This window comes from Marmota marmota, unplaced genomic scaffold (assembly GCF_001458135.2).
Source record: "Marmota marmota marmota unplaced genomic scaffold, marMar, whole genome shotgun sequence".
NCBI classification, from domain to species: domain Eukaryota; kingdom Metazoa; phylum Chordata; class Mammalia; order Rodentia; family Sciuridae; genus Marmota; species Marmota marmota.
Window position 1 is genome coordinate 29,493,883 of NW_026000229.1, and position 12,433 is coordinate 29,506,315.

General features: G+C 41.8%; 1 protein-coding gene across 1 annotated transcript in view; it reads left to right on the top strand.

Moving 5' to 3' along the window:
• Nucleotides 1-766: 766 nt before the first annotated feature.
• Nucleotides 767-12,433, top strand: part of Atp8b4 (ATPase phospholipid transporting 8B4 (putative)) — a 242,420-nt gene continuing 230,753 nt past the window's right edge. The window contains exon 1 of the mRNA XM_048793164.1: nucleotides 767-977. The gene's annotated coding sequence lies outside the window, so the exon portion shown is untranslated. The remainder of the gene's footprint in view (nucleotides 978-12,433) is intronic.

Consider the following 12,433-nt stretch of genomic DNA (forward strand, 5'->3'; position numbering starts at 1 on the left):
TGATTATCTGTAAGGTAAATCTCTAAAAAATGGAACCATATATACTTTTAGATTTCATAGGCATTAGTTTCCTTTTAAAGTATTTTACCAATTTATATTTCAATAAGAATATAAGAGAAGGTGTAGGTTTTCTTATATCTTCTTCAACAAAGAGGATTACCAGACTTACAATATTTGTCAATATGATGGGTTTAAAAATTGTTTAGAGGCTATGCTTAAGTCTTTTTTTATTTAAAGATGTTTTTATTTTAAATACTTTAAAGAGATGATTGCATCCTTCTCTAAGCTGTTCTTGGTCCTCTATCACATAAGGGAGAAAGTCATCACTCTTGTTTCCAGAAGTCTGTAGTTTCTAGGTTGGGGAGGGAAAGGCCCCTGTTTCTGTCTATCTGGCTCTGTGAAAAACTTAGGGCCCATTACGAGGATGTTCCAGGAGAGCAGTGTTGACGAGGCACAGGGGATCAGCCTGCTCTGGTTACAGAGACATGATTAAAACATACTTATTTCAATGCTGAACTGGCAGATCTGATGCAACAGCTGGAAAATCCCTAAATGACTTCAGGAATATTTAAAAGGAGCCATAACCTTCCTTTTAAAAATAGACACAAACCAAAATATTTTGTTTTTATCTTATCCCACCTTTTGAGCCAGAATCCCTCAATTCTATTCCAAACTAAAAAAAAAAAGTTCAAATCTATTTCTTATGAGCATTTGTTCTTTGGTATCCTCAGGGTTAATGCTTGCTTCCTGTGCGTTGAAATTAAGGATGTTGGGAAAGAAGAAGTGTCATTTCTTTGCGTCTTCAATGTTGCTCATGTGTGCTTGGCTTTCATCTGTAGGAGAGCTGAACTCCCCTTGTGATGATTAAAAACAAAAACAAAACAAAATACCTCACTGCTAAGTCTTTCATCTCTGGTAACAGGTGGGAACTCCAAAGGACTCTTCTTCGCTTATCGGTGGAGGGCGGTGGAGGCTTGGTAAGTAGATGCTAGCTGGTGTCCCTTCCTTTGTTCACTTTCACCCTTCTGAATTCTTGACTCTCACAGAGGAAGCCAGCCTCTTGGGAGTTTCCTTTTGTTTCTCCAATATTAACCAGTTCTGTCCTGGCAGCAGTAGCAGGCAGCTGGAGGACAGGCTTTTCTCTAACCTATTCCTAGGAGTGTTCTTCTCCCCCACTTCCTCACTTGCAGCCACTTGCTTTTTTTTTTTTTTTTTCTGGTGAGAGGCTGAATCTGGCTGCTACCTAGTAGCTTCCGGTAGCGGTAAGTGGTCAAGACCATTTTTCCGGGAGTTGATCTCAGGTTTTCAAGAATGCCCTCTAGAGATCTAGTTTGTTTCTTGCAGTATAGCCTTGCTTTTCTCTTCAATATGGTTGTGGGTCGGATCCTCGTGTGATTTTCTGCGCTGCTGGGAGAGCTTCCCAGGTTGAGGTGAGTTGGTGAGATCAAGTGGGCATTTATTTGGCTCTGCTCCTTGGGAACTTTCTGTTCATTTCTTCCGGATGAGTATTTCATTTTGCTGTTTTTTATCTGTGGTTGAGATTTAGCAAATATTCTGTATTATTTTCCTCTTACTTAAAAAATTCCTTTGAGAGAATTTAGGGATGGGAGATTTGACATTTTCTTCACTTGAAATTCAGATTTTTATTATGTTAGCCTATAAATAAGCGGGGGGGGGGTAGCATGAATGTCCCTTTCTTTTTGATGTGTGGGTCTTTGTCATTTCCTTTGGTAGTTCCTCCCCTCCACCCCAGTAAGATTTTATCTAGCGAGCCTATTCTAGATACTCTTTTATTTGATGATGAATTCGAGGCTCAGATGTGACAGTTTGCACTGGTCCATCCCTCTGAAGCTTGAGGGTTAACTTTTCAGTGCTGAGATATTTCTGAATAGAAGAAATGATCCTTATAGGCTGTTTTATTGATAGACATGAAAGTGTTGCAGGTCTCTGGTTAACGATCAGCTGTTTGAAAAAAAAAAAAAGGAAAACTGGAGAGAACTGTTAATTGGGGGCTGAAGGCTTATTAGGAAGGGATGAGGAAATATAAGATTTTGTGTGGGATGAGCAACACCTGTGCCCATGAGCCTCAGGGGTTATTCTGTGCTGGCCCTTTTCTCTAAGATTAAAACTCAGTGATTTGTCGTATCATATATGAATCTTTAAATAGAAGGACCAAGTGATCTTCTTTTCTGTGCCTGGGGATTTTTTGTTGTTATTGTTGTTGTTGACAGATGGCTAATTGGAAATAATTTTAGTAAGAAAAAAGCTTAACTATTTAAAAGAAAATTTGACTTCTTCTCCTTTTTGCAGTACCAGGGATTAAACCCAGGATCCTGTGCTTGCTAGACAAGCTCTCTACCATTGAGCTACATCCCAGCCCGTTCTAAACTTTGTTTTGAGACCTTGTCAATGCTCTGAACTTGTCTCAAAATAAAGTTTTCTAAGTTGCTGAGACTGACCTCAAACTTGTGATCTCTCTCCTCAGCCTCCCGAGTAGCTGGAGTTACAGGTGTGTGCCACCATGCCCGGCAGAAATAGAATGTTTAATGTGTATGTTCTAGATGCTGGTGGCATGGCATGTATAAAAATTAGAAGGTGGTTTTGAGGGTTTTTTAATGCAAAGATCTCAAAGAAAAACATAACTTCTTAGTAGTAATGAGTGCTTTAAATATCAATACATTTCTAAATAAATATCAAACGTTATTGACTGCTATACTTTTGGAAATGTTTCTTCCTTGCTTTGAGTCTACCTTTTCTTCCTCTCTTCTTTGGTTTACTCACCTGAAGTTGATTGAACCCCTACTCTGTGCTGGGCACAGTGTGGATGCCTAGGGGAGTAGGGGGCTGTGGGTAGGCCAAAGCATTTCATCTCAGTAGGTCCTTCTCTGACTCTTCTTGAGCCCAAGAGATTCCCTAGGGCTCTGTCCTTATTCTTTTATTGACTTATCCTCACCCACTCTCCTCTCTTCATTCTTGTTCTTCCTGAATGAGATCATTCATTCCCCATGACTTCAGCACTTTATGGGTGGATGATTCCAAGTCTACAAATTTGTCTTTTATCATTAGTGCTGAAGATGTCTTCAGTGATCAAGAACCATTCCAGGACCAATGGGATTGAATAGATTCATTATTCTCCTATCCCAGTTCCTGCTCCTGCCCCTCCCTCTTCTCCTCCATCCTCCTTTGCTACATTTGTCGTTTTAATTAACGGTACCTCTGTCCTCTCAGTGTCCAAGGAAAAAACCTAACAATAACCCCATATCTCTCCTTGTTCTGCACCTCAACATATGGACCACTTGTAAAGTCTGGTGATTCAACTGCAGAGCCATGTCTAGAATGCGGCTTCAGTCGCCTGTTGTCATTGATTCCAAATCCCTTTCCATGCCAGCCCATGCTGTGAGAGTAATCTAAAAACTCAGACGGCATGGACTAGCATAGAGAGACACAGGGAGCAATGATGAAGGACAAGAGGGGCTGGATTCTAATCACACTATCCTGCAGGACCAATAAAAGACCTTGGCCGCAGCAATGCTCTATGTCTCCTCATGATGGTCCCTATCTACAGAGCTTTGGTGATGACTGAATGAGATGATACATGCTGGTACTTGGCAGAGGGTCAAGCACTCAATGCATGGTGATGGGGAAGACCGTGGTGACAGTGATGTCACTCAGGATCCAGCTCTCATCTACTTTGCTACATCATACTCCACCTAAATCCCTGTGACCTGTTGCGACCACTGTTACTGCTCACCTTCCTTTCACAACACTTAGTCTTTCCACAGTCTGTTCGTTTTGCCTGTCCTTACCTTGTTTTATTCAACAAACTCTTCCTTTCAAGAGGACTCAGCTCAGACTTGCCATGTGTGAGGTATTAGCTGACTTTGTAGAGCAGGCTGGGTGACTCCCTTCATTCTGCCTCCATGGTTCTCCATGCCTCCTACCACAGCCCTGCACTCCTGTTCTAATGCTCTGTGTGTCTGTTCTCGTCCCTGGACTGTGGCCTTCTGAAGGATAGGGAATGCGTCTTTGCCTTCCTCATGCCCAGCCCAGGTTAGACACAGAGTAGACACCTGATGAATGTCTGATTATTTGAGCATCACTAGGAGATGGCTCTCAAATTGGATAAGTGTTTTTCTACACGTGGAGAGTTTAGAAAACACATTTAAGAAAAATAAAAACAATAGTAGCTTTCCTTAAATGAGACTTAACTTTGAGGCAGGAAGTATTGTGCTAATTTCTTTACAGGTATGGTCTGATTTTGTTTCCCTAATAATCCTATGAGCTACTCTGATGCTCAAGACTCACTGATGAGAAAACAGGCTAGAAGGTGGGGGAACTTGCTGGAGGTTAAAGGGTTAGCTGGACCACGCAAACCTGAGTGGTTTGACTCCAGGATGGTGGAGAAATAGAGAAGTGAGAAGGGGAAGGAAGATGACTAAATCAGGGGAGGCATGTCTGGGAGAGAAAGGACAAGATGAGGAGAAGGTGGGGAAAATGCTCAAGAAAGGCAGCAAGAGCAGGCTAGGCTGGGCATGGTGGTGTGCGCCTGTAATCCAGTGATTTGGGAGGCTGAGGCAGGAAGCCAGCTGCAGCAACTTGGCAAGTTCAAAACCAGCCCCAGCAACTTAGCAAGCTCTAAGCAATGTAGTAAGACCCTGTCTCAAAATAAAAAATAAAAAGGGCTGGAATTGGGGAGGTGGCTCCCCTGGGTTAAAGCACCCCTGGGTTCAATCCTGTGGGGGCAGGTAAATCAGGCTAGGAAAGGAGGAGGAAGGAAAGAGAAAATGAAGCTAGGTGACCAAGGAGGCAAACGAACAGGGATGAACAAGAAGAAAAGCTGTGAAAATCTGGCTGGGTAATGACTACACGCCTAACAGACTATAAAACGATAGGTTGACAGGATGACTCACGACAATGTTAACCTGATATACCTTATACAGAAATACAGCAATCTGTTATTGAGTCATGGTAATTATACATAATTGCTAAGCAATTTATATATTTGGCTTTGCTTTTACTCCCACATGAACACACGTGCACATGCAGATTGGCTTAGATGGTTTGCACTTCTACTTTTGTACCATGTTGACAAGTACCGTGATGTAGGCATCTGCCACTGATACCAAATGTGATTCAAGTGTCCACACCACTCACACTCACAGCTGAATATGTGCAGGACTACCCTGGGCTTGCTTCCTCTCTGGCCTCACCTCCCACATTGATTCTTCTGCTTCACCAGAATCTCCCTTCTCTGGGGTCCTAGAGCTGTGTTTCTAAGGTGGGCTTGCTAAAGCTTTTCCTCTTCAACTCTGGGAACCTGGGGCCTGGGGGGGGAAGGGGCAGAGATAGGGCCAGAGAAGGCGGGAGGGAGCAAGAAGAGAAGAAGGGGCCTGCTCCCTCATCCTGCCCTCCACCCTAGTACCTACCACTGCTCAAGCAGCTGGATTTTCAAGGTTCACCTCAGTCCACACAGTAGCCCTCTTCCTGTCCATGCTTGAGCTGGTTCTCAGAGACAAGGTGGAATTTAGCGGGGAAGCACCGCAGTGAGGAATATAAAGAAAAGTTAGGAGGCGGGGAGAGGAAGCTGGGAGATTGAAGGAGGAGAAAAGGCAGACCGGGAGGAGGACACACGTTTATGGAGAGAACTGTATATACATATATATTAACAGTGCGACAGCTTGGAGGACACACTGTGGTCTCCATTTCATAGATTCAGATTGAGCCTTGGGAGGGGTACCCGAGTTGTTCAGAGTAACACTAGAAAGTAACTGAGCTGAGATTTGAATCTTATTATCTTTAAAGTTTCTCCTGTCTAGTTCTCTTGTCTCCAAGGGGCAAGAGGAAGCAGAGTCAGAGAAAGTGAGTAGGACAGAGTAGAGAATGGAGCCCAGAGGAGAGGAGGGCAGGATTGGTGTTGGCAAAGAAATGGGAAGAGATTGAGGTTGGAGCCATACTGGGTCCCTTTCCCCTTGGCCTCTGAAGAGAACCCACAGCTCAAAGGAAGTAGAGGATCCATCTGGTGGGAAACTTCCAGTTCTTCCTTATACTCTCAGTAGGGGAGGGAGGGGCTCCCAGGGCAGCCAAGGATCTGCCCCATGCGCAGTCCAAACTCCTGGTCTGGACTGCTCCTGTCTCTTCCTTACCTGCCCTGGCCCCTTCATTTTCTTTTTCTTCTCCAATCTCTTCCCATTCCTTTGCCTTTCTGTCACTCTTTTCAATCTTTCTCCTTCTACTGGTTCTTCTCCCTTAGGTTACCCCTTACACACCATCTCTACACTGAATGCGTATCATCTCTTTAAAGTCTCCTCCTCCTCCTCCTTCTCTTCCTCCTTCTCCTCCTCTCTTTTAGATGCAGGGGACTGGGGTAGTCTCACCATGTTGCCCAGGCTCACTTAGCAACCCTCTCAAGAAGCTGGGGTTACACCAAATTCAGTTCCTTCTTTTTTTTAAAGCCTTACTACCCTTTTACACTTATCTTGCACTGCATATGTCTTGAAGGAATTATACTCACAGTCCTCCTTTCTTTCTAACATTTGTGTGGCTACTTTGGCAAAAAAGATTCAAAGAGCTACCTTTGAGATCTCATATCTAATGAACACTCTGTGCCCTTTGTCTCTGTAGCCTATCAGGTTGACCCTAAGGCATACAGAGATTTGCTCCTGGTTTTGTAATGAGATAGGAGAAAGAGTGGGAATCCAAGATCAGGCTGTTTGACACCAAAGAACAGGCTTCCAACTACCACATCCCATTGCTGATTGAGTAGCTCACCAGGCTATTCCCTTGAGGTCCTCCTGGTGAAATCACCATGGCCAGAGTGGGCCATCTGTCCTGTAGATTTTGGAATGTAATTCAACAGCACACCAAAAACAGATCTACCTTCCTGGAGCAAACTAATATTAGCTCAGGAGACAGATGATATGAATAAGAATGACAATTTATTGATTTAAAATATGTAATATAACTGTCAGGAGGACCAGAATGTTCACTTCACCATGACTAGTGCCTTCTCTCCCTGTAGGGCAGCTTCTGTGGGAAAGCAACTTATTATCAGCAGGTTGCTTGGTGAGCATGAAATTGGAGCAGGGGGAATTATCCCTAATAACTTGATTGTTGAGTAGCCTCAGGTCATTAAAAGGACTCTCCATTTTAATCCTTTGCTAAAGTATTGTATCACCTGCACCTGGTGTACACTTTCCACTATAAGAGATCTGAAATCATAATAAGGACAGGAGGCCCCTCTTCCCCACATAGGCATAACTAGCCTGTCTAACCTCAATCTCCAGGTGTCTGAAAACAACTCTTCATTTTCCCTCTATGAATTGGGATGTTCTTTTGACTTTGTTGTTTCTATCATTACAAGAATTATTTTCTATGACCAAACCTAAACTTGGAATGTAAAGAAAAGAAAATCTTCATAGAATTTTAATTTTTGATTTTAATAAAGTACTAATCTCATTTTAAAATGAATGTATGCATAAAGCCCTTAGCTGTAATTTCTGTTAGTCATTCTCTTATTTTTCTCATACCTTTTCATAAATACATACCATATCACATATGTGATACACACATATACACATATATATGTAAACATAAAATCTACTAGAACTTTAACCCAAGGAAACCACCATTCTGGTCGCCTGCATGAGAGGAAGAAGCCAGGAGTAAGATAAGACCTACCTACTTAGCAGCTTCTTCCCATTTCTTCTGGTTTGGGACAATTTTAAAAAGGGGGAACGTTTATGTAATTATAATTTGCTTTAGTACTTGTAAATGGTTGAATTTCAAAATCCCAAGTTCCTGCTTCTACAGCTAGATTTTACTTTTTTGAAAACATTTTCTTCTTATCTCATTTTGTTTTCTGTATTTCCTTAGATATCTTCTGGCCCAAAAGTTTAGTAAAAGATGACTGTTTCTCTACTCTGACATCATTTAGAGATGGAACAAGTGTCTGCAGGGGTATTTTGGTGAGGTGATATAGATGCTAGAATGAAAAGACAAATTTCCTTCCTCAAAGTTAAACTAGAATCTGATATATTGGTATGAATCCTCCATAAAAATACTCCTGAATTGCCATTGTTCTAAGGAAAAGATTGGTCTAGAGGAAACATGGGCTTGAATGTCAATTCTTTCTTTTTCGTTGTAATTTTACGTTTCTGAGAATAAAAAAGCAGTTGAATAGTATCAAAAATAAGAAATAACTTCTGAAAAATTTTCAGAAATATTATTTAATCCATCCAATAGTGATTATTTTATCACTCTTGATTAATTATGAAATAGAGAATATTTTCTACAAAATCAAAAATCATGAAGATGACCATAAAGGATTTGGTATTGCTTTATGCTTGATTGTCTCGGAGTTTTTACAATGAGAAGTGCTTGCTGGAAGATCTAAACTAAGAGTGGGAAGGGGTTACATGGATATTTTCCCTTGGATTACCTTTATATTACACAAATACATTTAGGTCCATCTTTTTTTAAAATTATATTTTTAAAAACTGTGAGTGGACCTTTATTTTATTTATTAATTTATTTATGGTGCTGAGAATCAAACCCAGTGCCTCACACAAGCGAGACAAGCGCTCTACCACTGAGCCACAACCCCAGCCCTAGGTCCATCTTTTCTACTGGTTATCTGTCAGTTCTAATCTCTCAGACCAATCTGCCAAATCAACAAGGAAAAAGAAAGAAGGAGTTAGCCAGTGACTTGTCACAATCTTCTGAGAGTTGAATTCCTTGTGCCTGCTTTCTTTTTGTTCCCTCTCAGGGTATACAGTTCCTTTTGTCATCTTGGCTTAAAGAATTGTTCTTCCTCTGCTCCAAGGATTCTGAGCCATTGAAAATAGCACATGTTGACTTAGTCCCCAGAGAGAATTTTCAGTCCCTAACAAGTTAGCCTAGAATTGCTGATGAGCTTCCCCCTCTGGCCAGAAGGGGCTACCAGATACAAGGGTCATTGCCACAGGATTCTCCATCTTCCTTCCTTAGGTAATTTTATATCTGTTGAGGCTTTTGTTTGTTTGCAACTGTTTTGGGAAACAAAGAAACAACAAAGAAAATCCTTCATGGATGAGAACTTACTTTGCCCACCTTATTTTCACATGAAAGCTTTACCTCAAAAAACGATCCTTTTTATAAATCTTCCTTTCTAGCTCTAGTTCCTCTTCATTTGCTCATTTGCTCCCTCTCCCAGGATTTGCTCATTTGCTCTTCCATTGGCCCACAACAATCTTCCTATTGCTAATCCTTTGGGGTTCTAGGCTGGAGATAGGGGCACACAGGAGGATGGGGGCCAGTAAGTGGGAGGAGCCTCCTTGGACCAGGAAGCCTTCTAGTCCCCAGCTCTGGAAAGGCAGATTTAACATTCTACCATTTGCATCTGGGGATTGAGAAGGATAGTTGCTCAGTGACTTTTAGCATCTAGAAGCCCTTGCTCCATTCCTCTTAGAATTTCAAGACATTATTCCTTCATCTTCTTTCATTCAGCAAGTGTTGATAGGGCAATCCTGTGCACCAGGCGTGTATTAGATACCAGACTTACAGCTAAGAACTGGGACAGATAAAGTCTCTGCCCTAATTGGGTATATGAAGCAATGGGGAAATAGCTAAAATAACAGGCAATTCAGAGTGATAGGGACTCTGAAATGGGCCGTTCAGGCTTATGGGAGCGCATTGGGGTGTTCCTATCTGAGGTCAGGGAAGGCCTCCTAGAGGTAGTGATATATGAGTGGGTATGAGAGCTGAGAGGGGCAGAGATGGGTTGGGTGGTTAACACAAACAGAGGGAAGAGTGTGTATGAAGTCTCCCAAATGGCAAGAGGCTAAATGGAATGTTTCTGGAGTGTAGACCTGAGAAATGCAGGGAGGCATGTGGGCGGTGGAGGAGAGGGATAAGGAATCAGGCTAGGAAGATGAACAGGGATCAGGGTGTGGAAGGTTCTAGCAGTCATGTTAGAATTTGATCTTTGTTTCCCAAGGCCAGTGGAAAGTGTTTGGAGGGTCTTTAGCAGGGGCACAACATTTCCCTTTTATGAAGATAACTCTGGTGTTGATGTGGACACTGGTCTATAGGTGGCCAAGGCTGGAGCGAGGGAGACCTGTGGGGAAGGAGCACAGGGCAAGAGCTGACATGCCCTAGTCACAACCCACGGCCGGGGCTGGGGTGAGGGAAGTAGTGAGGAGGGGTGGGAAGGATGGTCTTGGGCAACCTTGGTGGCAGTAGGTAGAAGGTGTAGAGGGAGGAACAGGGGACTTACTGATGGGTCATATTTGACACCTATCCCTGCTTCTAGGCAGCAGTGCCCTCTCTTCTTGCTTGGAGTCATCAGTTTTAGTAGCCTGGGCTCTAGAAAAGCCCAGGTCCTATGAGGTGTCAGTGGCTTTCTTTGTCAGGCAGAACTCAGAGGCACAATGAGGAGTTGTTTCAGGAGTTTTAGATTCTGGGGGGATCTGTGGTGGAGCAGAGTGGGCTGTGCTTCCTGTGCAAACTATTTTTTTGTAACTACTCTTCCCCTTCTGTGGTCTCCATATGACTGACAGACTTCTTATTTATGTATGTCTACTGCATCCTACCATATCAATTTTCTGAGCAGGAAGCAAACAAGTCATTTTCCCTTTGAATACAAAAAGCATACATTCATTACCTCTGTGTACCCGGTCAGGTATTTGCAAAGGTGTCTGGGTTACATCCATGATCTACTGGGTTCTGAATATTTGAAATCATTTGTTTGCTTCTGTATTCATTCTAAATCTTTAATAGACTTTACTATAAGAAGGAAATTAGACCCTGTGCAGAAAATGTGGAAGATAATAATGGCATTATTCTGGATTTCTTGATAAAACCTGGATGAGGCTATGAGGATAAATGGAGGAAAAAAATTTGAATTGTGTTTAGTTTCTCCAGAGCTTGGTTAATAATTTCTCTTACATGTGGCTCCCAAAGTACAGGAGCTATTACCAGCTCCAGTTGATATGAACTACCTATGACTCTTGAGTAAAAGGCAGATGCTGAAACCTCACCCCAAGATGTTCTGGGCCACAAGGTATGGGATATATTAGTTTTGGTACAATTTTAATGCCAAATTGAATGTCACACTTGTTCTTACCTTGAGTTGTCCAAGAGAAGTTCAATTTTTTCTTCTGAAGTTTAGATATTTGAGTCTAATGAGATAAACTGGCAATAGATTAATGGAGAAAAAACATGCACATTTTATTTGATCATAGTCCTACATGATGCAGGAGGCTTCATATTAAACACCCAGAGACCTGGAATGAGTTATTCATTCTTATATTTAGGTTCAATGAAGCAGCCAGAACCATGGAGAACTATAATTGGGCAAAAAGGGTCTGAACTAGTGAAAATGACCAAATGGGGGAAGCCCAGCAAGGCCTGTCTGATCTGATTCTTCTTGGCCCTTCAGTTGTAGCATTTCTTTCTCCCAGGTATGGGCTAGGAACTTTCTGGAATGGGGATCTTATTGATCTATAATAAAAAAAGTAAGTTGGAGAATTTCTTTATGGTCAACTCTACACAGAAAGGTAGGAGAAGGAATAGTAGTTTTAGGTTTTATGAATGGCTTTGGGGGAAAAGGATTCTGCTTTCTTGTCTTGGAGAAGAGGAATTCCAGTTTTTGTGGCTTACTTTGAGGGAGAATGAGGAGTCAGAGGCAGAAGGGCAAAAGTTCAGAGAGAAACTTTCCTTCACTCTGGGACGTCATTTTCTAAGCCTCCAAACCTTTATAATGCAAATAAATTTTGTTTTAGTACAAAATTATTCTTTTTTTCTTTTTTAGATATACATGGCAGTAGAGTGTATTTTTGACATATTATACATACATGGAATATAACTTATTCTTTTTTTTAGAAAGATTTAGATTTTTTTAAATTGGTTGTTCAAAACATTACAAAGCTCATGGCATATCATCTTTCATACATTTGACTCAAGTGGGTTATGAACTCCCATTTTTACCCCAAATACAAATTGCAGAATCACATCGGTTACACACTCACATTTTTACATAATGGCATATTAGTGACTGTTGTATTCTGCTACCTTTCCTATCCCCTACTATCCCCCCTCCCCTCCCCTCCCATCTTCCCTCTCTACCTCATCTGCTGTTGTTCAATTCTCTCCCTTGTTTCCCCCCCTTTTCCCCTCACAACCTCTTATGTGTAATTTTGTGTAACATTGAGGGTCTCCTACCATTTCCATATGATTTCCCTTCTCTCTCCCTTTCTCTCCCCCCACTCGACTCTGTTTAATGTTAATCTTTTCCTCATGCTCTTCCTCCCTGTTCTGTTCTTAGTTGCTCTCTTTATATCAAAGAAGACATTTGGCATTTGTTTTTTAAGGATTGGCTAGCTTCACTTAGCATAATCTGCTCTAATGCCATCCATTACCTGCAAATTCCATGATTTTGTCATTTTTTTAGTGCTGC